Source organism: Pongo abelii, chromosome 12 (genome assembly GCF_028885655.2).
Source record: "Pongo abelii isolate AG06213 chromosome 12, NHGRI_mPonAbe1-v2.0_pri, whole genome shotgun sequence".
Classification (NCBI taxonomy): Eukaryota; Metazoa; Chordata; class Mammalia; order Primates; family Hominidae; genus Pongo; species Pongo abelii.
Window position 1 is genome coordinate 43,442,010 of NC_071997.2, and position 22,792 is coordinate 43,464,801.

At 37.8% G+C, this 22,792-nt stretch overlaps 2 long non-coding RNA genes and 1 pseudogene across 3 annotated transcripts; 2 read left to right on the forward strand and 1 right to left on the reverse strand.

Annotated features, from left to right (window-relative positions):
• Window positions 1-12,885, forward strand: part of LOC129057524 (ankyrin repeat domain-containing protein 36B-like) — a 41,236-nt pseudogene extending 28,351 nt beyond the window's left edge.
• A 2,658-nt stretch (window positions 12,886-15,543) lies between these two features.
• LOC129057526 (uncharacterized) lies at window positions 15,544-20,818 on the reverse strand. Of its 2 annotated transcripts, none has more exons than XR_008522103.2 (5): window positions 20,673-20,818; window positions 20,413-20,495; window positions 18,322-18,486; window positions 15,815-15,878; window positions 15,544-15,605 (listed from the first exon to the last, which is right to left on the reverse strand). It is a non-coding gene; the product is annotated as an uncharacterized LOC129057526 (long non-coding RNA). The 2 variants fall into 2 exon arrangements; XR_008522102.2 differs by having other exon boundaries at window positions 15,815-15,968; window positions 20,673-20,784.
• Window positions 16,996-20,731, forward strand: LOC129057525 (uncharacterized). Its single transcript, XR_008522101.1, has 3 exons — window positions 16,996-17,487; window positions 17,756-17,864; window positions 19,377-20,731. It is a non-coding gene; the product is annotated as an uncharacterized LOC129057525 (long non-coding RNA).
• Window positions 20,819-22,792: the final 1,974 nt, after the last annotated feature.

Here is a 22,792-nt window from a genome sequence, read left to right on the forward strand (position 1 = left end):
CCAGTATCCTTCACCATAGTGGTAGTTGCTATGATAGATGAGCCTAAATTGACACATCACAATCAACCAAAGCCCATAATTTGCATTGGGATTCACTCTTGGTACTGTACATGTATGGATTTGGACAAATGTACAATGATGTGTATCCATGTTATATAAATTATTTTGACTTCCTTAAAAATCCTCTGTGCTCTGCCTATGTATCTTTTCCTGCTGTCTCTTACCCTTTGGCACCCTTTTACTTTATCCATAGTTTTGCCTTTTCCTGATCATATAGTTGGGATCATACAGTAAGTAGCCTTTTCAGATTAGCTTATGTCACTTGGTAATATGCATTTAAGGTTCCTTCACATAATTTCATGAATTGATTGCTCATTTCTTTATGTGTAGAGTGATATTCCACTGTATGGCTGTGTAACCACAGTTTATTCACTCCGCTATTGGAGGATGTCTTCGTTGCATCACAAATTGGTTGAATTTTTACATTCGTGCTCATGAGGGAATTTTCTTGTTGGTAATATTTTCTGGTTTTGATTCAGGGTAAAGCTAACATTACAAACTGAGTTGAGATATACTCCTTCTTTCTGTTTCTTTTGGGAGAGTTTATGTATAATTGTATTATTTTCTTCCAGAAATGTTTTGTAGAATTCACCAGCATAGCTAGCTGGGTCTGGAGTTTTCTTTTAGGAAGACTTTTAACTATAACTTAACTTTCTTTTATAGATATAGGGCAATTTACGTTATCTATTGCTTCTTAATTGAGATTTGCTAATTTTCATTTTTAAAGGAATTTCTTAATTTTATCTAAGTTTTCATGTTTACTTACATAGAAATTATAATATCTTGTTACATTTTTAGTATCTGTAGAATCTATAATAATGTCACATTGTTTATTTCTGAAATTAGTAATTTGTATTGTTTCTTTTTTTCTGAGCAGCCTGGCTAAATGGAGCTTTATCACATTTATTGATCTCCTCAAGGTGTTTTGTGTTGCTGATTTTTTTCTATTGTTTCTTCGGGAACCAACAGTATAACAAAATACCATACACTGTTTCAAACAACGGAAGTTGATTTCTCGCAGTTGTGGGGTCAGCAAAGTCCAAGATCCAGATGCTGTCGTGTTTGGTGTATGGTTAGGGAACACGTCCTAGTTCATGAATGAATTCTTTTTCTCTGCTCCCTCACTTGGCAGAAGGGGTGAAGGAGATCTGGGGTCTGTTGCATAAGAGCACTAAGCACTAATCCCATTCATGAGGGCTTGGCTGTCATGACCAACTACCTGTAAAAATCCCCCTCCTAATACCGTCACATCTGTGATTGGCTTTCAGCATATAAATTTTGGGGAAGACAAACATTCAGACCACAGCAGATGTTTATTATTTCCTTTCCTCTGCTTGCTTTGGGTTTAATTCACTCTTCTTTTATCTAGTTGCTTAAGGTAGAAGTCAAGGTCACTGATTTAAGACTCTTCTAATATAGACATTCGGCAGTGCTAAAAATTTGTATTCAAGTACAGCTGTAGCTGCATTCCACAAATTCTGGTTGACAAATTTTTATTCAGTTCAGAATATTTTCTAATTTCTATTTCTATTTTCATTACCTGTTTGACCCAGGGTTATTTAGATGTGTGTTACTTAGTTTCCAAATATTTGAGTATTTCCCAGAGTTATTTTTGTTATTGGTCTTTAATCTGATTGATTTGTGGTCAGGGCACTTTGTATGACTTAAATCCTTCTGACTCAATCCTTTAATTGAGAGTTGTTGTATGGCCTAAAATATGGTTTGTTTTGGTAAGTGTTCCGTGGGTACTTGAAAAGCATAGTGTTGTTCAAGTCTATTCTCACTGATTTTCTGCCTTCTTGTTCTATCACTTATTGAGTAAAGGGTATTGAAACCTCAGATTACTTAGAAATTGTCTGTTTCTTTTTGTAGTTCTATCCACTTTGGTCTCATATATTGTGAGGCTGGTTTGTTATTAGGGGCATAAAGACTTAGGATTGTTATGTTTTGTTGATTAACTGAACCTTTTACTATTATGACATGACCTTTTGTTATTTATTGCTGGATTTTTTTTTTTTTTGCTATGAAATCTACTTTGGTATTAATACAGCCACTCCTGCTCAGCTGCGTCTGGCAACTGTTAGCATGTATCTTTTTCCATCCTTACAACCAATTTGTGTCTTTACATTTAAAGTGCATTTCTTCTAGGCAGCCTGTAGTTGGGTCTTGCTTTCTTGCTGAGCCTGACAGTCTGTATTATAGTTGAGGTTCTTAGACAAGTGTCATTTATAATGTGATTATTGATATAGTTATGTTTGTCTAGTAGCTGTTTGATTGCTATTAGTCCCAACTGTTCTTTGTTCCCCTTCTTTTCCTGCTTTCTTTTAGATTAGTCAACTGTTTTTTATGATTCAATTTTATATATATTTTTGAGTTTATTAGTGATAACTGTTTTGCTATCTTAGTGTTTAGGATTTTTAGTATATAATTTTAACTTATCACAGTTCACCTTCAGTAATATTATACATCATAGATGGTATAAAAAATGACAATGATACGTTTTCATTTTTTTCTGTCCTAGACCCTTCCTGAATCTGTGGAATTATGGTTTGTATTAAGGTTAGAATATTTTTGGCCATTTTCTCTTTAATTTTTTTTCTGCCTCTTCTTTTTTATTTGGGGAGTTATCTATTAGCTGCTTGAAAGTTTCTTGCAGTTTATCATGTCAAATTTAGGAATTTTCCCTTTGTTATCTCTAATTTGTGTTTATTTCCAGCCACTATAGTTTTTACTTCTGACAATGTAATTTGCGTCTCTACAAGTATGGTTTGTTTTTTATTTTAAAAAAACCTTCCCTGCCTTCACTTATTGTCTTGAGTTTTATTTGGAGTACAGAGATTTACTTATAATCTTTCCATTCTTGCTTTTAGATTTGGGGTAATCCCTCACTCCTGAGGCAAGACCTTTCTGAATAGTCATTGTCCTGTGAAGTATGTGGTATTTTGGCCTGGCTCATGGGAATGGACCCTCTTCCAGTCATTGTGTGAATCCCAGACGTAGTTTCTGCTAATTTTCTTTAACCATTTTTGTTTAATTCTATTTTCCATTGTTCTTAGGAAGTTTCCTAGCACGCAAGCACTTTTCATTACTCCACTAAATACCCAAGAGGGAATCTCTGCACATCTCCAGGATTTGTTTCCTTTACTGCTTTTTTCTCTCCAGTTTTCTGTCCTGTGATCTCTATCTGCTTTAGTTTTACTAGCCTCTCAGCTTCATCACCCCAGCTCTATGTCAGATTTTCTCCCTTTGTCATGGCCTCGAACCTCTGTCAAAACTCTGTCAAAAGAGCTGGGACATTTGTAAGGCCTGCTATATTTGTTTTCTGTCTTTCAGTGATCACCTACCAACTTCATTGCCTGAAGTCCACTGTGTTGAAAATCATTGTTTAATGTATCTTGTCTGTTTTGTTTTTTATTCATTCAGATAAGATGAAAAATCAGTATCTGTTACTCCATCAGAGCTAGTAACAGATTGCAGCAGAGCTTCAGCACAGCACATGCTGCAAACTGGCCAGAGTGCTTTGCTTTCCTCTTTGCTTAACTGCTTCTTTCTCATCCTTCATTTCTCAGTGTAGCATCTCTTCCTCAGGGAAATCTTCCCTGGGTGAAGTATAGATCAAATTATCTTATGCAATCATGTAACTATGGTTTGTTTTTTTTTTTTTACGGGACCTATCTGAGTTTATAACTGTCACCTTTTTATCTTGGTTCTTCACTATACTTTAAGCTAAAACAATAGCAGAGGTGTTGTCTTATCTGCAGAGTTTACTATAATATCTTCTACCTTGTAGGCACTCAATATGTACATATTTGTTCAATGTATGAATGAATACATGTTAAAAATGTACAGTCCTTTATATCCAAAAATCTACTCATGTATTTTATCTCTACTTTGTTTTTTCTCAGTTACAGATTGTGTTCACCTATTGAAAATTAAAAATACATTTTGTTTATGTAAAAGATCAATAGAACTTAGAGATAATCATTGTGAGCAACTTAGAGTAAAAATTCAAAAAATGAAAAATAAGGCTAGTGTGCTACAAAAAAGACTATCTGAAAAAGAAGAAATAAAATCGCAGTTACAGCATGAAAGACTTGAATTGGAAAAAGAACTCTGTAGGTTCTTTTGAAGTATGACCTAATTTTAAATAAATGTTTGAACTATTGTTTTATATTAAAGACGTATAAGGAGAAGTTTTGTAATTGCGAACTTTCCTTCTAGGATTTAACAGGGAAGAAAGCTTCTTAATCTTATGGAGTGTGAAATTATTGGATATAATATCACAAGTTCTTAATTGCAAATACTTCTCTAATAATTAAATGCATATTCTTTTGAATCATAGTTTAAATGGCTGTATAGAATTTTACCCTTTGGAAATCTCATTATTTAATTGATGAATTGAATTTTAGGTTTTAAAAAGTTTTTGTAATAATGCTACAAGGAACATCTTTTATATACACATAGTTTTCTACATTTCTAATTATTTACTTTGGATAAATTCTTCCGGTTAAAGTATAGAAACTTTTTTAGATCTGTTTTAGATCTTTGATCAATATTTCTAAATTGTTCTTAAGAAAGTTTATATTAATTTATAATTCAACCAACAGAGTATAAAACAGATATTTTTCTTTACCCAGAATAATTATTTTAAAAATTATCAGCCGGGTGCAGTGACTTATGCCTGTAATCCCAGCACTTTGGTAGGCTGAGGTGGGCAGATCACGAGGTCAGGAGTTCGAGACCAGTCTGCCCAACATAGTTAAATGCTATCTCTACTAAAAATACAAAAAATTAGCCAGGTGTGGTGGTTGCACCTGTAATCCCAGCTACTCAGGAGGCTGAGGCAGGAGAATCACGTGAACCTGGGAGACAGAGATTCCAGTGAGCTGAGATTGCACCATTGCACTCCAGCCCAGCGATAGTACGAGACTCCCTCTCAAAAAAAAAAAAAAAAAAAAAAAATTATCCAGTTTGATTCTTAATATGCAGGGAATAAAAAGTCAAATGGAAAGTGATTACTGATTAGCTTATTCAACATCTCTCTCTCTGCTATGTAGATAAAATTAATTCAGTTTTATGCTGAAGACATGTATTATTCTTTATTGTTTAATTAAAGATTAGATCTTGTGTTGTTCCAAAACCAATTTTAAAATTGGTTATAAAATACATACTAATCAACAGGATAGACTGAAAGTGTTACCAAAAAACAATCTTAAAAAGTGTAGGGTAACGTATTACATTCTTAACCTCGTCTTAGATTACAGTAATCTGCTGATATATGTTTCATAAAGACATCAAAAATGCTGTCTTACAATGTAAATTATGTTTAGGGATACTTGCAATGAATGTTTCATGAAGATGAAAATGTATTTCTAATGAATGTATCAGCTTGTTTATAAAAAGTAACTTTATGTTAATTAACTCTAAATGATTCATCGTAATTGAGGAGTAATTACTGTGTGAAGAAAAGATAATTTTTATCTTGTAACTTTACTGAATAATTTTCAACATCCTTTTTCATAATATTTGCTAGAGTTGCTAGTAACAGAAACTTATGCAGGATGTTCTTTTATCAATACATTTCAACTTATACATGTCCTTTGGATGAGATTGAGGTGAGAAATTAAAAACATGAGAACTAGAAAGAAAAATAGTATTTAAGAACATAGAAACTTTATTAGGATAATAAACCAATGTGTGAATGTTTTATTTTCTAATATCAACAAAGAGAGTCAAACTCTGTAAGATATTTGAAGAGATTTATTCTGAGCCAAATATGAGTGACCGCGGCCCCCGACACAGCCCTCAGGAGGTCCTGAGAACAAGTGCCCAAGGTGGTCGGGGCGCAGCTTGGTTTTATTCATTTTAGAGAGGCATGAGACATCAATCAAATACATTTAAGAAATACATTGGTTTTGTTCAGAAAGGCAGGCCAACTCAAAGCTGGGGCTTCCAGGCTATAGGTAAATTTAAACATTTTCTGGTTGACAATTGGTTGAATTTATTTGAAGACCTGGGATTAATGGAAATAAATGTTCAGGTTAAGATAAATGATTGTGGGCATCAAGTTTTATTGTGCAGAGGAATCTCTCAGCAGACTTCAGAGACAGCAGGTTGTAAAATGTTTCTTATTGGACCCAAAAGGGTGCCTGGCTCTTAGCTGATTATCCCCTGGATCTACATAGAAAGGAAGGAAAACAAAGGGGAAAGGGGGTTCTCTATAGAATGTAGATTTTCCCACAAGAGACTTTGCAGGGCAATTTCAAGGCATGGCAAGGAAATATATTTTGAATTAAATATTTTCTTCCTTGTCTCATAATGTTATGCCAGAGTCAGATTGAAAAGCAAGTCACAGGGTCAAATAAAACCCATCTGATGAGAATCCATGGTTTGTAGGGCATGACTCCCTGGACCCCTTAGGTAGGAATTTGGGCAAGATAAAAAATTACATCTTAGTCCTCACTGATAAGATAAATTCTAAGATAAGTATGTTTACAGATTTGCCATACAGCAAGAAAAAAAAGAAAAGAAGAAATGTTGAAGAGTTGTACCAAAAAGTTAGGGAAAAGTTAAGAATAACAGAAGATCAATATAGGATAGAAGCTGATGTGACAAAACAAATTAAACTGGCTCTCAAATCAGCGGAGGTGGAATTGAAGACAGGAGGAAATAATTCAAATCAGGTAAATTAATGTTTGGTAAAACTTCATATTTCAACTCTTATTAATATTACTTATAATATCTCTTTAATGTATATTATTTAGGCCTAAACAATCCCCAAATTTTATTTCATCTTAAAAATGAATCATGGCATTTATAGCTACAATTTTATTTATAATAAATCTTGAAATATTTTATTTTAGTTCAAAGGCCTTTTGAAAACAATGCTATTCTATAATATATACTTAATGATATTGTAAGTATTTTGTTCCTAGTGACATAGTTCAGCATATTTTCCCCTATTTCATGTTAATTACATTTCAAATGTTATGGAAAAGAAATAAAAGTTATCACAATAGCAAATAATCTCATGATTTTCTAAGAAGAGCTTTATAAATTTAACTTTCTTGACTTTTGGTGTCTTGAAATAGAAGATTATTTTTGTATGTATATATCTACCTCACAGAAGTTACTGATTTGGTGGAAGAGCACTAGGAATAGAGTCAGAAAAGCTGGGAAAAATCCTGCAGCTTGCTTATATTTTTAACCTTTTGCTATAGAATTATAACTAAATGAGTTCATTGATTTGTGCATGTAAAAGTGCTTAGTACAATGCCTAGACTTATCATTTATCAATAAATGTCATTCTTAAAACTGACCATAACAATATTAGAAAAGTAGAATATCTATACAATATTTCAGAAAAAGGGAACTTAAAGAATTTGAAAAATATGATTCATCTGTCCAAATATCTGCCAAGCTAAGGCTCTCACTGTAGGGAGAGGTATAGTTTAGATGTTAGAGTGTAAACCCAATTTTTTAATGTGGTCATAGTTATTAATTCTTTATGCCTTGCAATTTGTTGTAATTCAGTAAAAGCCTTTTTTAATCCTGAAATTAAAAAAAATTATCTAGTGGTTTCTTTTTTGCTTTCATGGATTCACTGTCTTCAAATAAACTTTTGAACTTTGGGGAATTTATGCTGTATGAGGTTTGAGGTTTTGACTCAACTTCTTTTTTCCCAGTTAGATATCTAGTTATGGCAACCTCTCATTGTATAAATGTGCAGGTTATTATTTAATTTCAGTAGCAATCACAATGTTATCCTATTGGATACTAGTTATAAGTTTTCTTGGTTTTACTTAGATTTCTGAAACTGATGAAAAAGAAGAAGACCTGCTGCATGAAAACCGCTTGATGCAAGATGAAATTGCCAGGCTCAGGCTGGAAATAGACACAATAAAAAACCAAAACCTGGAAAAGAAATACTTAAAAGACTTTGAAGTTATGAAAAGAAAACATGAAGACCTTCAAAAGGCTCTAAAACGGAACGGGGAAACATTAGCAAAAACGATAGCCTGTTATAGTGGACAGCTTGCTGTTCTGACGGATGAAAACACAACGCTCCGTTCCAAGCTGGAGAAGGAAAGACAGAGCAGGCAAAGACTGGAAACAGAAATGCAATCATACTGTTGTAGACTGAATGCTGCTATGTGATCATGATCAAAGTCACTCATCAGAAAGAGACCAAGAGCTTGCTTTCCAGGACACAGTAGATAAATGGTGTCATTTACAGGAAAATTTGAATTCTTGTGTTCTGATTCTTTCTCAGCAACTTTCTAAAGCTGAGAGTAAGTCCAGAGTCCTCGAAACTGAGCTCCATTACACAAGAGAGGCTCTGAAAGAAAAGGCTTTGGTTTTTGAACACGTGCAAAGTGAGCTAAAGCAAAAACAGAGTCAAATGAAGGACATTGAAAAAATGTACCAAAGTGAATACAATACAATGGAAAAATGCATAGAAAAGCAGGAAAGATTTTGTCAACTAAAAAAACAAAATATGTTGCTTCAACAGCAACTGGATGATGCTCGCAACCAAGCTGACAATCAAGAAAAAGCAATACTTAATATTCAAGCCAGATGTGATGCTAGAGTACAAAACCTTCAAGCTGAGTGCAGAAAGCGATGTGTTTTACTAGAAGAAGACAATAAAAGGTTGGTCAATGAATTGAATCATTTGAAAGAAAAAGAACGCCAATATGAAAAAGAGAAAGCAGAAAGAGAAGAAAGTATCAAGAAAAATAAGTATTTTTCGAACTTCCTGAAGTAAAATTTTAAGTAATATTTGGTTACAGCTGAATGTTGGATCTAGTTGAATATAAAAAAGGATACATATGATAAATATATCTGCTATATCAGCTTAGAAACATTCCTTGTTTCCAGCAAGTCAAAGTTAGAACTGAGAGATGCTTTCCTCTGATTAAAGTCAATGTGTCACTTATAAAATTTTAAGTTACAAGATGTTAATATAGACTAATATTAATAATGTAGTCTTATACTGTGGAAATAATAATTTTAATGTATTTATGTTGCAACATTTTAAGACCATGATAAATCAGATATATGGAAATGCTCATACCTAAAATGGTATTTTGAAATTGATTCAATTAAGTGGGGTACTTTGACAGTTAATTTCAGATTTCCTAGATGAACTGAAGTGTATTCCCTATTTCATAATTACTTTTCTTCAGTAGCTTTAAATATGTCTTAGTTGGTAAAATTTTGTTTTTCTTCATGTCAATTTGACTTAAATCTGAAACTATTTCAATCTCAAATTATGTACAGATATGATCATTCTATTCTTTAAAGGCATCTAATTTTACTTCTATTATAATATGTGGAAAATGCAGTAAATTTTAGCCAAATCATGTTTGATTTAATCTTCCCACTGGCATTTATAATTTACTTTCAGTTTTTAAATAAAAAATTTGCTCATACTTTTTATTTCAAGGCTCAATTACTATCATTTGGATATAACTTTGTCCAGGACAAAGAGAGGCATAGCTATCTGTGATTTATTAGTTTGACACTGGATCCCCATTTTCAGACTAAGGAGGATTTCAGACTAACGAGGAGTGGCAGGATTCATGTAGAGTAGGAATGGAGTGAGTAGGGAGGAGAGATACAGCAGCTGAGTCAGGGCGGGAGGTGGAGGGCAGGTTACTTAGAGCATCTAAGGCCACTGGAATTTTACTTTTCTTCTGAGATAGACATCTATTGGAAGGATTTAAGCAGATGATTTAATGTGAGGAACTCTGAGGTTGATTTGAGTTTCTAATAAAAGAAAAGAGGGAAATCATTCCACAATGTATAATTTACTACCATCAGTCTCACCCGCGTACTCATTTCTTTTTGAGACTTCAGAAGGTTTTTAAGCATTGCAGATTCATCAGGGGAGGGATGACTAGTGGGCTGAATATGTTGTGTGAATAACAATACCAGTTTGGCAGGAAGATAACACCTTCTGTATCCTTAGCGGGATTCAGTAATACACAGGAATGTGTACACATGAGGAAAAGAAGGTGAATCGGTCTGTGTGGTGGTATTTTTCAAAGTGTATACTTCAGAGTTAAATATTATTAATGGTTTAATAATAAGGTGATTTGTAAAATCAGTAACAAAAATAACATCTTATCAGGTAGCTGTGAGACAGCTTCAACAAAAACGAGATGATGTCTTAAACAAATAATCAGCAACAAAAGCTTTGCTGGATGCTTCATCGCGTCACTGCATCTATTTAGAAAATGAGATGCAGGATTCAAGGAAGAAATTAGACCAGATGAGAAGTCAAGTATGTATGAAAATTTGCACACCAACAACTGTTAATCTGTAGCTAGTTAACCAATATAAAGTGTTTTGGGGTACTAATTTTAGTGGATGGCTTTCTCTTGTATTTTTATTATAATTAATTTTATTAAAATTTTATAGTGGATGGCTTTCTTTTGTATTTTCCTTATTATTAATTTATTAAAATTTTATTATAACACACCTATATCTTAATCTCTGGCTTTCACTCTGCCATTTTTTATAAATGTATTTTTTTCTTAAATATTTAACCTTAGGAAAGTTGAGAATTATGCATCATTTCTCACAGAAGTTGAGAGAGTTTTTTTTCCTGTTAAACAGTCTATTTTTAATGATTTCTCTATTGGCATGGTGAGGCAAGCCAGATTAATTCAGAGGATAATGTCTAATGGAATGTTTCAGAAAATTATCTTATTTTTAGTCTCTACTTTTCTGAGTGTATAAAGAACCTGTGTATACTTATTTCATAGATTTCAGGTTAACTTGTTCAGAAAGGCCATTTTACTGAATAAATTTTTATTTAGATGAAAATCCTTACTCTCTTTGTATTGGGCTGAGAGAGCATACTGTCTCTATATGAATATGGACAGTTAGCATTTGCCAACATGTATCTATTTTCTCTTATTTATAGAAAAAGCTAAACTAAAAAGGGGGGTATAGAAGTTCAGCAAAGGATGGGTTTGAGATGTTTGGGTTGGTTAAGTGGGCATTTAGACAACAAGGCTTCTCCTTTGGCATGTTTAATGGACATCTTTGCAGTTTAAGATGATGCTTTTAAATTACTTCTCTCCTAATGATGACTTGAGTCCTGCTATTCAATGGGCGAGTCAATAAGATCCTGTAGGATCTTATTTGAAACTGACTTTGTCAATTTTAATTTTATTCCTTCTTGTTTTTAAATTTTCTTGTTGTTTCCCTAGAAAGGAAAGATGACACTTAGTTTTAAATATTTAAAAATGTGCAAGTTGCTTTGCTATAATAAAACTAAATGCATACATACAAAAAATAAAATTATAGTTGATGTGGTAGTGTTTGGAATTCAAAATATAAATGCTTAGCATGAGGTAATCCTTTATCTTTCCACATTTTACCGTTTGTAAGTTTGAGTATTTAACTGATAAAATGTAATTCAAAAGCAAGAAGAATGTTGTGTTTTAGTCCTAGAGCAGGGGTCTGTGAACTTTCTGTAAAGGGCCAGATAGTATTATTTGAGGCTTTGTGAGCCATAAGATCCTTGTTGCAATAACTCAGCCCTGCAGTTATAGTACAAAAGTAGCCATGAACAATATGCAGATTGAAGGGGTGTAGCAGTGTCCCACTAAAATTAATTACAAAAAACAGGTAATGGGATGATTTCTCCTAGATTATGACCTTTTTTAAATAGAAAAGATTGTGATAGCCTAAAATATTTTATATATATTTTGTTGATTCATTCATCTACTGATGGACGTTTAGGTCATTTCAAATGTAATTTTTTTTAATTCTTTGTTTTAGTTTCAAGAAATACAGGATCAACTTTTACAGCTACTATAAGATGTACTAAGGAGATGGAAGGCGACGTACAAAAGTAAAATTTGAAGCAGCACACAAAATAACTTGAGTATTTATAAAGCAAAAGAGCACTGTAGTTTGAAAATTGTATCAGTTATGATAATAAGTATGTCTTTGTGAAGCCAAAAAAGTTTCATTTGTGAGCTATATTGAAATACATCATTTTTCTCCATTATTCCTAAATTTTGCATATTATCAACAAAACACAGGTAGAAAAATGTCACAGTAGGCCAATCATCTACTTTTGCGATTGCTAAGAATTTGTGTAATTATACCTTCAGAAGTTTGTTTAGAATTTACATGATTTTAAAAAAATTATGTGTGAGAGTAATTATTTCAAAATGCACATTTTAGGCTTGAAGTAGAAAATGCCATGATGAGAAAAACTATTAAAAAACAGGATGACCAAATTGAGAGGCTTGAGAAAATCCTGCAGCGTTCAAGTTTGGTAAGCTGATCTCTTAATTTCTGTCATACTGAAAAGGAATTTTATTTTTCCAGTAGGACGGGTTAAATATCCCTTGTCCAAAATGCTTGGGACCAAAAGTAGATTTTTTTTCAGATTTTGGCATATTTGTATATACCTAATGAAATATCTTGGGGATGGTACCTGAGTCTAAACATGAAATTCATTTATGTTTCATATATACCTTATGCACATAGCCTGAAGGTAATTCTCTACAATGTTTTACAGTAATTTTTTTGCAGGTAACAAAGTTTTTACTGTTTTCACCAGAGCTTGTCACATGAGGTCAGGTGTGGAACGTTGCAGTTATGGTGTCATGTCCGTGCTCAAAAAGTTTCAGATTGTAGAGCATTTTGGATTTCAGATTTTTAGATTAGGGATAATCAATCTACAGTACTCCTTGACTTACAGTGGGTTTACATGATAATGTCTCTTGTTTGACTGAAACATTATAAGTAATATTTGATTTATTTCAGATGCTGCAGGTGTTCAAGAGCTAGATGAAGGTATGTTGCCAAAATTTATGAATTAAATTCAAATCATTGATTTCTGAAATAAACTCTAAGTAGTGAACGGTATTCCTCTCAATTGCTTGGTTAATAAATGCTACGTTAAATATTTTTTCTTACACACATCTAGTGAAAGATGTGAAAACATAAACATTGATAGTGAAGAGTATACTTATGCCTTGTTAATTCATCATGTTCCATAGCTTTAAAAAAATCGCAAGAAGTCTGTGTATCTCTTTTTTTCTGGCCCTACACTTTTCTTCTGCCACCCCTATAGAACTGTCAGCCTGCACACTGAAACTGTTCTCAGAAAACAAAGGCATCATCAACTTCTCAAGGTTACGGCAGTGATTTAAGGCTAACAGCCCCCACACTCATGTGATAAAAATTAGTTAAGCAATTACAGGTCACAAGCAGTCACTTGACCAGTGACATTTTAAATCTCTAGTCATTGACTTCATCATTGGTTTACTTTTGCCCCGGGAAAAGTTGAAAATTCCTTAGCCTGGAATCAAAACTCTCACATCAGTGTGGTTCTTGTCAAGTTATTCAGCCTTATCTTTCGCCACTTACCATACTCTGCACCTTTGTTCTAGCATCCAGCCAAACTAGACTACATGGAGCTCCACAGTGATCGTCTTCACCTCCAGCCCTTTGCATTTACTTCTTCCCTCTATCCTACATGTGTTTTCCTTCCCCTTCAGATATCAACCTATGAATTGCCTCTACCAAAAAGCCTACAATATTGACACAAACCTGGGGCTCGTATCCCTTCTAAGTCTTCCAGTAAGTGCTGTCTTATGCCTGTCATTGTATGTATGACTCTGTATGGGAATTGCCTGTTTGTTTTTTCAGATTATAGCATACAGTTGTTGAGGGGTGGACCGTATCATCTTTATCTTGTAATTCTACTGCTTGTCCTAGTACCTTAGCACATGGTTGCTGAATACATGAATGAAGAGTGAGAAACCAGAAGCTCTGATACTTAACTGCCATGATAATGAATTCAGTGTGCAACTATGGGCAAATTATATTTAATAGTAATTGCATATTGTACATATTTTTCATTCTTGTTAACACTGATAAACTTTTCAGCTTATCCTGACTTTCTCTTAGTTAACTGTGAAATCATTTAGATAAAGAATATAATTCTTTTTCATTCTAACTTCTGAATTTAAATCTGAATCCTCTATAGCAGGAGTCCCCAACCCCCAGGCCACGGACAGGTCCACGACCTGTTTGGAACCAGGCTGCACAGCAGGAGGTGAGTGGCAGGCAAGCGAGTGAAGCTTCATCTGTATTTCCAGCCGCTCCCTGTTGCTCACATTATCACCTGAGCTCTGCCTCCCGTCAGATCAGCAAAGGCATTAGATTCTTACAGGAGTGAAAACCCTACTGTGAACTGCACGTTCAAGGGATCTAGGTCACATGCTCCTTATGAGACTCTAATGCCTGATGATATGTCATTGTCTCCTATCTCTTCATGATGGGACCATCAAGTTACAGAAAAACAAGCTCAGGACTCCCATTCATTCTACATTATGACGAGTTGTGTAATTATTTCATTATGTATTACAATGTAGTAATAATAGAAATAAAGTGCACGATAGATGTAATACGCTTGAATCATCATCCTGAAACCATCCCCCAAACCCCCATCTGTAGAAAAATTATCTTTCACAAAACTGGTGCCTGGTGCCAAAAAGGCTGGGGACTGGGGCTCTGTAGCTTCTGCACTAGAATCTACTAATGAGTAAAATCTAAATCAATAATTAGTTTTAAAAGCATAACAAGAATATGTGCTGGCTGACTGCAGTGGCTCATGCCTGTATTCTCAGCACTTTGGGAGGCCAGTGCTGGTGGATCACTTGAGGTCAGGAGTTCAAGACCAGCCTGGCCAATATGGTGAAATCCTGTCTCTACTAAAAATACAAAAATTAGCTGGGTGTGGTGGTGCATGCCTATAGTCTCAGCTACTCGGGAGCCTGAGGTGGGAGAATCACTTGAACCCAGGAGGCAGAGGTTTCAGTGAGCCAAGATCGTGCCACTGCACTCCAGTATGAGCGACAGAGTGACTCCATCTCAAATGCAAAACAAAACAGAAAGAGTAAGTGCTGACAAAAAAAATCTAAAAGATAATAAAATTGTATTACTAGGCTGTTAACATTTTGTTTCCCATTAAATGTGTGACATGCAAAGATGTTTATTAAATGAAAATATTTTTGTATCTTTTATGTCTGATGAAAATTTATATCGTGTTTTAAATGATGTTTTTTGGCCTCTTTAACTTTTTTTTTTAATTATTTTTTTTTGAGACGGAGTCTGGCTCTGTCACCCAGGCTGGAGTGCAGTGGCGCGATCTCGGCTAACTGCAAGCTCCGCCTTCTGGGTTCACGCCATTCTCCTGCCTCAGCCTCCCGAGTAGCTGAGACTACAGGCACCTGCCACCACACCCGGCTAATTTTTTGTATTTTTGGTAGAGACGGGGGTTTCACCATGTTAGCCAGGATGGTCTCGATCTCCTGACCTCATGATCCACCCGCCTCGGCCTCCCAGAGTGCTGGGATTACAGGGGTGAGCAACCACGCCTGGCCCTATTATGCACTTTATTTCTATTATTATTGCATTGTAATATATAATGAATAGTTACACAGCTCACCATAATGCAGATTCAGTGGGATCCCTGAGCTTGCTTTCCTGCAACTAGATGGTGCCATCTGAAAGTGATGGGAGACAGTGAAAAATCATCATGCATTAGAGTCTCATGAGAGTCCATGACCTAGATCACTTGCATACCCAGTTAGCAAGAAGGCTTGTGCTCCTATGAGAATCGAATGCCACTGCTGATCTGACGAGAGGTGGAAGTCAGGTGATAATGCGAGCAATGGGGAGTGCTGTAAATACAGATGAAGCTTTGCTGGCTCACCTGTTGCTCATCTCCTGCTGTGAAGACTTATTCTGATCCATGGGCCAGGCGTTAGGTACTGTTGCTATTGAGAACAAAATAGAAGCCTGTGGTTCCATTTATCTTTCTTCCCCAACATGCCTAGTCATCTCCCTTGGTGCATGATTGTACCTGGCTGAAAGTCATTGATCAGAAATTCATCTTTCAGACACACCTCTCCTTTGCAGCTTAGCCATTTTTCCTACGAACCCTGAATCCACCCCATTCTTTGGAATAACAGTAATGGACAACAGTCAATTAGGCCCAGCACTGTGGGTGTGAGGACAATCACAGCTGCATAGATGAACGGGCCCTGGGTTCAAACCCTTCAGTGTGTGTGATTCCATTCCTGGCAGACAGATGATGGTGCTGTTCAGCAGACCAGGAACCATTCCTTGGGAGATCCTCCATTCTCCATGCCATTCCATTCTGCGCAACACATCCATCGATCAGACTCAGTCCCTTCTCTCTTTAACAGTTTTGGAAACCTTTGTTCACACTCTTGACCTAAGAATCTAATCTGGGGTTTCCTTGTGTTCTTCAGAATTGTGAACATGTGGTAGTGAGTTACATACCCCCAAACAGGCTGAGAAGCTCTTTGGGTTACAATCTATTTGAATTCATTAATAAAAATTGCAGAAATTTGTTTTCTCTCGTATCTAAATACCTACATAATGTATTCAGTTTTGCTTCTGGGCTAACAAATCAAAATATTTATTATCTCACTCCTGATATAATCTGACAAATTTTGTCTTTTAAATAGTCAATAAATTTACTATAATTACAACTAATGTAGATATTATTATATGTCGTGTCATATAGATAATATAATCAATTGAGTATAGTAATGTTATATTATTATATGCTTTTGGGAAACACTACCTAAATTATAACTTGAGACAAAGTATGAGAGTGAAGCTCTAAGAATTGTGATTTTTCCTTAGTTCCTGAAGATTGAGTATGAAAAAGGAGTGAGGGGAGACAGGAAACATTGTCCATAAAGCAAGCAGTTTAATCCACTTTTTGCAACTCTCCTAGACTTCTAGATATTCAAAATTCTGGGAAGAGTGCCCCCCACTGAGCACCTACCGTTTGCCAGTTACTCCCATTACACTGGGATACAGCAATGCAAATAATAGACAATGGCCCCTGACCCCATGAAACTTAAATTCTACTACAGAGAGTCAGCCTATCGAGTGTAAAATCATACAGAAATAAATACATAGTAAAGTCAGAATGTGAAAAGTGCTTCCAACGGAAGCATAGAGCAGGGTGTCCTTTGAACGCCTTCAGAGAAATCATTGAGGAGGGAGGCCCTGGGCCAACTTTTACAGTGAGAGAATGAGCCCAATATGACTCTGGAGGAAAAGCATCACCGATGAGAGATGAATGAGAGTAGAGTTTCAAGAGAAGGACTGTGTGAGGCTTGTTAGGGGCAGAGCCAAGAAACCAGGGAAGTTTCAGCCCAGTGAGTCAGAGGATAAAGTCATAAATGGGGTTGGAGAGGTAGCAGGGAGGGTGCAGGGCAGGTGGACCTTGTGGGCAATGGAAGAACTTGGGCATTTACTCTGTGGGATGGGGAATCTTGTGCAAGATTTTGGCCCAGGAGAAGACTGATTTGTCACTTTGGCTGCTGGCGTGAGAGTAGACTGCAAGTGGGTGAGGGGAGAAACTGTGTGATCTGTGAGGAGAACCTGGCTGTAGTCCAGAGGAATATGATGAAGGCTGCACCGGGGTGGGGCAGTGGGACTGAAGCTGAGGGAGGGGTGGGTGAGATATGGGATACATCTGAGGTCTGGACTCATTGGCTCCACCTCTGTTTTTTACAAGGTGTTCTGTGCAATGTGTTGAGCATGCAATATCTCAGTCCTCTTGCTTGTTTTTTGTTTTGTTTTGTTTTGTTTTTGTTTATAATTTATAAAGAAAAGAGGTTTTACTGGCTCACAGTTCTGCATAGCTGCAGAGGCCTTAGGAAACTTACAATCCTGGCAGAAGGTACCTCTTCACAGGGCGGCAGGAGAGAGAATGAGAGGTGAGTAAGGGGAAAAACCCTTATAAAACCATCAGATCTCATGAGAACTTACTACCATGAGACCAGCAGGGGGGAAACCACCCCCATTATTCTATTATCTCCACCTGGTCCCACCCTTGACAAGTGGGGATTATGACAATTCAAGGTGAGCTTTAGGTGGGGACACAGAGCCAAATCATATCAGTAACCAAGATTTTGCTCCATTTCACATTTCCTTTTCCTGAGTGTTCTCATCATCTGAAAGGAGATGCCCCATGTACTCCACTACTGGGATTCTCAACCTCTCATCCAAAGGTCTCAGTTTAGGGTTTTCTCTTTTACCTTCATGTTATTTTTCTCATTTCTTTGTCATTTTCTAAGCAATGAGATAAAATAACACACTTGTACTGTTATTCCTAGCTATTAAAAATGCTATCTTAATTACACTAATTACCTCCAGAAAGATCAATGAACTTACAAAATGGTGTTAAGAGATGAAACCATGGGCTCAGGGAGTCGCATGGGGACCACTCCACTCTCCAGCAGCAGTTCCATAGCCTCTCACAGGGTGCTCCATCCAGATAGCCCTGCAGACTCCCTCTGTTTTCACACCCCTCACTGCCTTCTGTGATCATATGTCATCCTGGCAGAATTGTAAGCACACTCCTTACATAAAGACTTAGCTCAATCCATGACACATATTCATGTATATTGCACGCATCCTGATCTTTGTTGTTTTGTTAAGTTTATAATTCAAGACATTTATGGTGGATTAGAAAAACATCACCACATGATTCTGTCATGAAGAGTAGGGTCTATTTCCCCATGACTTGGATTTAGGCTGGGCTCTGGCTTTGCTTTGGCCACTAGAATTTGCTGAATGCAATGCTGTGCCCAAGAGCCCAGGCCTTAAGAAGGCTTGCAGCTTCCAACTTCCCTCTTGGAATGTAAAACTGATCTAGTCTATTGGGGAGGAGAGGTCATATGTCACCAAGGAGACCCAGGTGCCAGGCAACAGCCAGCACTGACTACTGGATATGGGTAAAGCTGTCAGTAGTATAACACGTGGTTAGTGAAGGGTGGGCAGTGAAAATGGCCATATCTAGAAAAAGAAGTATTTTATCTCTGATATTTTTTGGAATTGCTAGTATATGTTGGTAGCAAGAAGCAGTTTTATTATTAATATAAAAATTCACCTTTAATACCTGAAGCTGAGCTGCAGTGCTCCCACCACCCTCCCATGTCAGTAAGAGGAGAACCCAGGCTCCCAGCCACAGCCAACACTGACTGACAGGCAGGTGGGTGAGGCTAACAAGAACTGTCCACCCCACTGACCCAGCTGACTGTAGCTGCATGAGGGAGCCCAGGGCAGGTGGCAGGTCATGACAAATAATAAATTGTTTCACTCCTTTAAGTTTTGTGGTACTCTGATACACTGCAAGAAAATGGAAAAAATAATAAATTAAGCCAGGTAAAACACTGTCTAGAAAAATAACTTGGCTTCACTCCCCCTTTGCCTCTTCTCCTCTGTAGATCTGGTATAATGTGAGGAAATAACTCTTCCATTTGCCCCTGCATCAACAAATCAGAAATCACAGACTCTGAGAACATGGACATCTACAATGTGGACCCTTCACACTCTCAGGTTATAGTTCCTGCATGAAGCAGGTGTCTTTGCAGCAGGGCAGAGTCTTCCATCCAGAAAGAATGAGAGGCTGGCTGAAGTGCTGCTGGCAGTAAAACACCCTGACATCTTCAGCTTTCAATCTGGATGGCAAGGGAGAAGTAAAAGCCAGAGAGCCACTTCCATGGAATCTGGGAGGGATTCCAGCAGCCCAGGGAGAGTCCCCAAAGCTGGGCAGCCTGGGAGCCTCCTGGAGTTTCTGTTGGTACCAGGCCATGGAGCTGCCTATATCTGTGCTGCTTCTACAGGTGATGGAGAAAAAGTCAATTCCATATGCTGCCAACAGACTCACCTCTGGATGCTGTCAGAGTCTCTGGAGACTGAGTCAGGATGATCTGCCCCCTCCATCCCGCTAGAACAACCTGTTCAGGCAGTGTAATGCATTGCTACTCCCAAAGGACTGGAAGAAACTGCCCTTAAAAGCCCCATGCCATGCTTAAGCATGACAGATATTAGTACCCCTAGACCTTCCCACCTTTCCTGTGTGCAAGAGTCCACATAAAAATGGCTGGGGAGGAGTCCTCAGCACCAGGGCAACTATGAAAGGGCACACAGCATGGTGCAACCCTACCCTGAGGGGCCAATGGGCAGGTTCATTCTTCACAGCCTGACCAGGACCCCAATGAGCCTCTCAAGAGAGGTAGACATGGGATGGGAGGAGGGACAGAGTCTCTGTGGTCCTAAGGGAGACGGGACAAATTTAGGGCTGTGGGCCCCTCTGCCTCATGGTAAGCCCTGGACTCTATGCCTCATTTTCCTAACAGAGAGTAACGGCAAATCACCTCCTTATGTCACACTGTAATTTCCAAAGAATGTTTGAGCCCATTATTGCTGGGTTCAGGGCTAAAGTCTCTGCTCATGATCTGCAGTGGGAAATGCACTCACCCTGAAATCATGTCACCAGGAGGCAGAAGAGCAGGGCCAGGAAGCACATCTTGGAGTGTCCAGAGGACCTGCTGCTTCTGGACCTAAGGGCAAAGGAAGTGTGGTTGGGCAGATAGTTCCTGTCAGAGCTGCTCTAGAAGCAGGGCCCATGCCCCCAGGGTTAAATAAACACAGGTTTCCTTTGAATCAATTTGCATGCCTGATGACCTGAACCAGTGCCCCTCTCCAGAAGCCTCACAGGGCACTCAGGCTCACTCCACCTGCAGTTGCTAAGAGGTGGTGGAGGTGATGGGGGTGCCTCAGGTCCCACAGAGGCTGAGGCTGAACTGAGCAGGGCCAGCGATGCTGCCCCCGTTCACAGGGTTCCTCTCTAGAGGCTGGAGCAGAGGTCACCCCAAAGCCAACCAGATGTCTGTAGAGAGGTCACTGGACATTGTGTTCCTTTGGAGATGAGCTTGTTCTGCTTTATGCTCTAAGTGGGTGCCAAGGAAACAGCTGCTCTGAGCCTAGACTAGGTAGTCAGAGATCCCAGGAGCCCCCCAGCTCTCCTTTGTTCAAAGGGAGCCTCTGGGACCTGCTGGCATTTTCCATCGTGAGAATCAGTTAGGAGACAGATGCAAGAAGTGGGTGGAAAGTGGATCTTCCTAACAGCAGTCAGCAGTAGCTGAGGCCAGGGGAGGGGCAAGTGGGCCAACATTTGATTTTTGTGTCCCAAGTATTAGAAACAATTGGACATTATACTCCTAAACTAGGAATTTCTTCCAACTACTGGGTCAAGATCTAATTCTCATACACTTTGCAAACATCTCAAAATACCTCATAAACTTAACTCAGAAAAATACAAACAAAATGATAGTCATTTCTATACTTTGTACAATTTTGTTGCCTCACTCAGCCCACACCAAATATATTTCCTTAGGGAGTAGAAAGGGGTAACTGGGAGCAAAGGTGGATCCTATTTGAGTTAGTAGACACCCAAACCTTCCATAAGGGCCAAGGACACAGGCCCTTCAAGATCATCAGAGTTCCAGTGTCACAGCCCATGATTGTTGTCTGTAGAGACAGCTTCTCCAAATGGCTGAGGGCTGCCTTTGGCTGTGTCCTTCTTTGGGCATGATGCTGGGGAAAAAAGCAGGTCTCTATGCCAACTCTGAGCAAGGCCCTCTTGTGGGTGCCTCTCTGAACTCTGAACCTGGACATAGGTGGCATTGGATGCACTTATGGAAGTGAATTCGTGATTTGTGATCATGAGAAAAAGGAAAAGAAGTGGGGTGAGGTGAGAGAGGCAGTATGGTGTGCGCAAAGAGTGCACACTTTAATAGTTTAATACACTGAGTATGGTCCCCAAAATGCCAGGTCCTCTTACTTCGAACTTGTGAATGTCTTTCTTATTTGGAAAAAGGGCCTTTGCAGACGTAAATTAAGCATATTGAGATGGAGAGGTTAACCAGATTGGCCCTAAATGCAATCACAAGTGTCCATCCTTATAAGAGAGGCAGAGAGAGATTTAAAACAGACAGAAGAGAAGGCAAAGTGACCACAGGGACAGAGACTGGAGTGACGTGGTCACAGGCAAGGGAAGCTGCAGCCACCAGAAGCTGGAAGAGCAAGAGCAGACTCTCCCCTGGAGCCCCTGGAGGAGCCTGGCTGCCAACACCATGATCTTGGCCTTGTGAAATTGATTCTAGGCTTCTGACCTCAGAACTATAAGAGAATGCATGTCTGTTGTTTTAAGACACCAAATTTTGGCAATTTGTTATAGCAGCCCCTGAAAAATAACACAAAAAATGCTCAGGGAAAATCCAGACTAAAGGTACAATAGTCATTTGCAATCTTCTTGTTCAATTTTCTAATGCTACACATAAATAGATGGGTAGAAGATTTTATGGTGGAAATAAATGCACATGAAACCCATAGCCTACAGTGGGGCACCTGTTGTAGAGTTAATAATGATGCCTTTGTGTTGAAAATGACACCTGACTAGTAATATCTTTTAAAACCTGTTCATTCTAGGAGATTCAGAGGTGCATAAAACCCAGAACTGAGTACTCTTCTCTAAAAAAAGAAAGAAAAATTTCACAGCACATCATCTGGTTAAACCCTCAGGACAGCCCTTGATATCCATAGGGCTCCATTTCAGAGATGAGAAGATTGTTCATCCGAGGGCATGGGTGATTTGCACAAAGTCACATGGTCAGCGAGTGCTGGGACTGGGATTTGAATCCACGGGTGTCTGATGTTAAGTCGGTTCCTTCCACATGGACACGTCCAGCCACAGATGATCCCATAACCTATAAAATGGTAGAAGAGACAAATCCAAAATGCTATGTAATTCACAGTTCCGTGTTGCATCTGCCTCATATTATGCAACCCTAACATT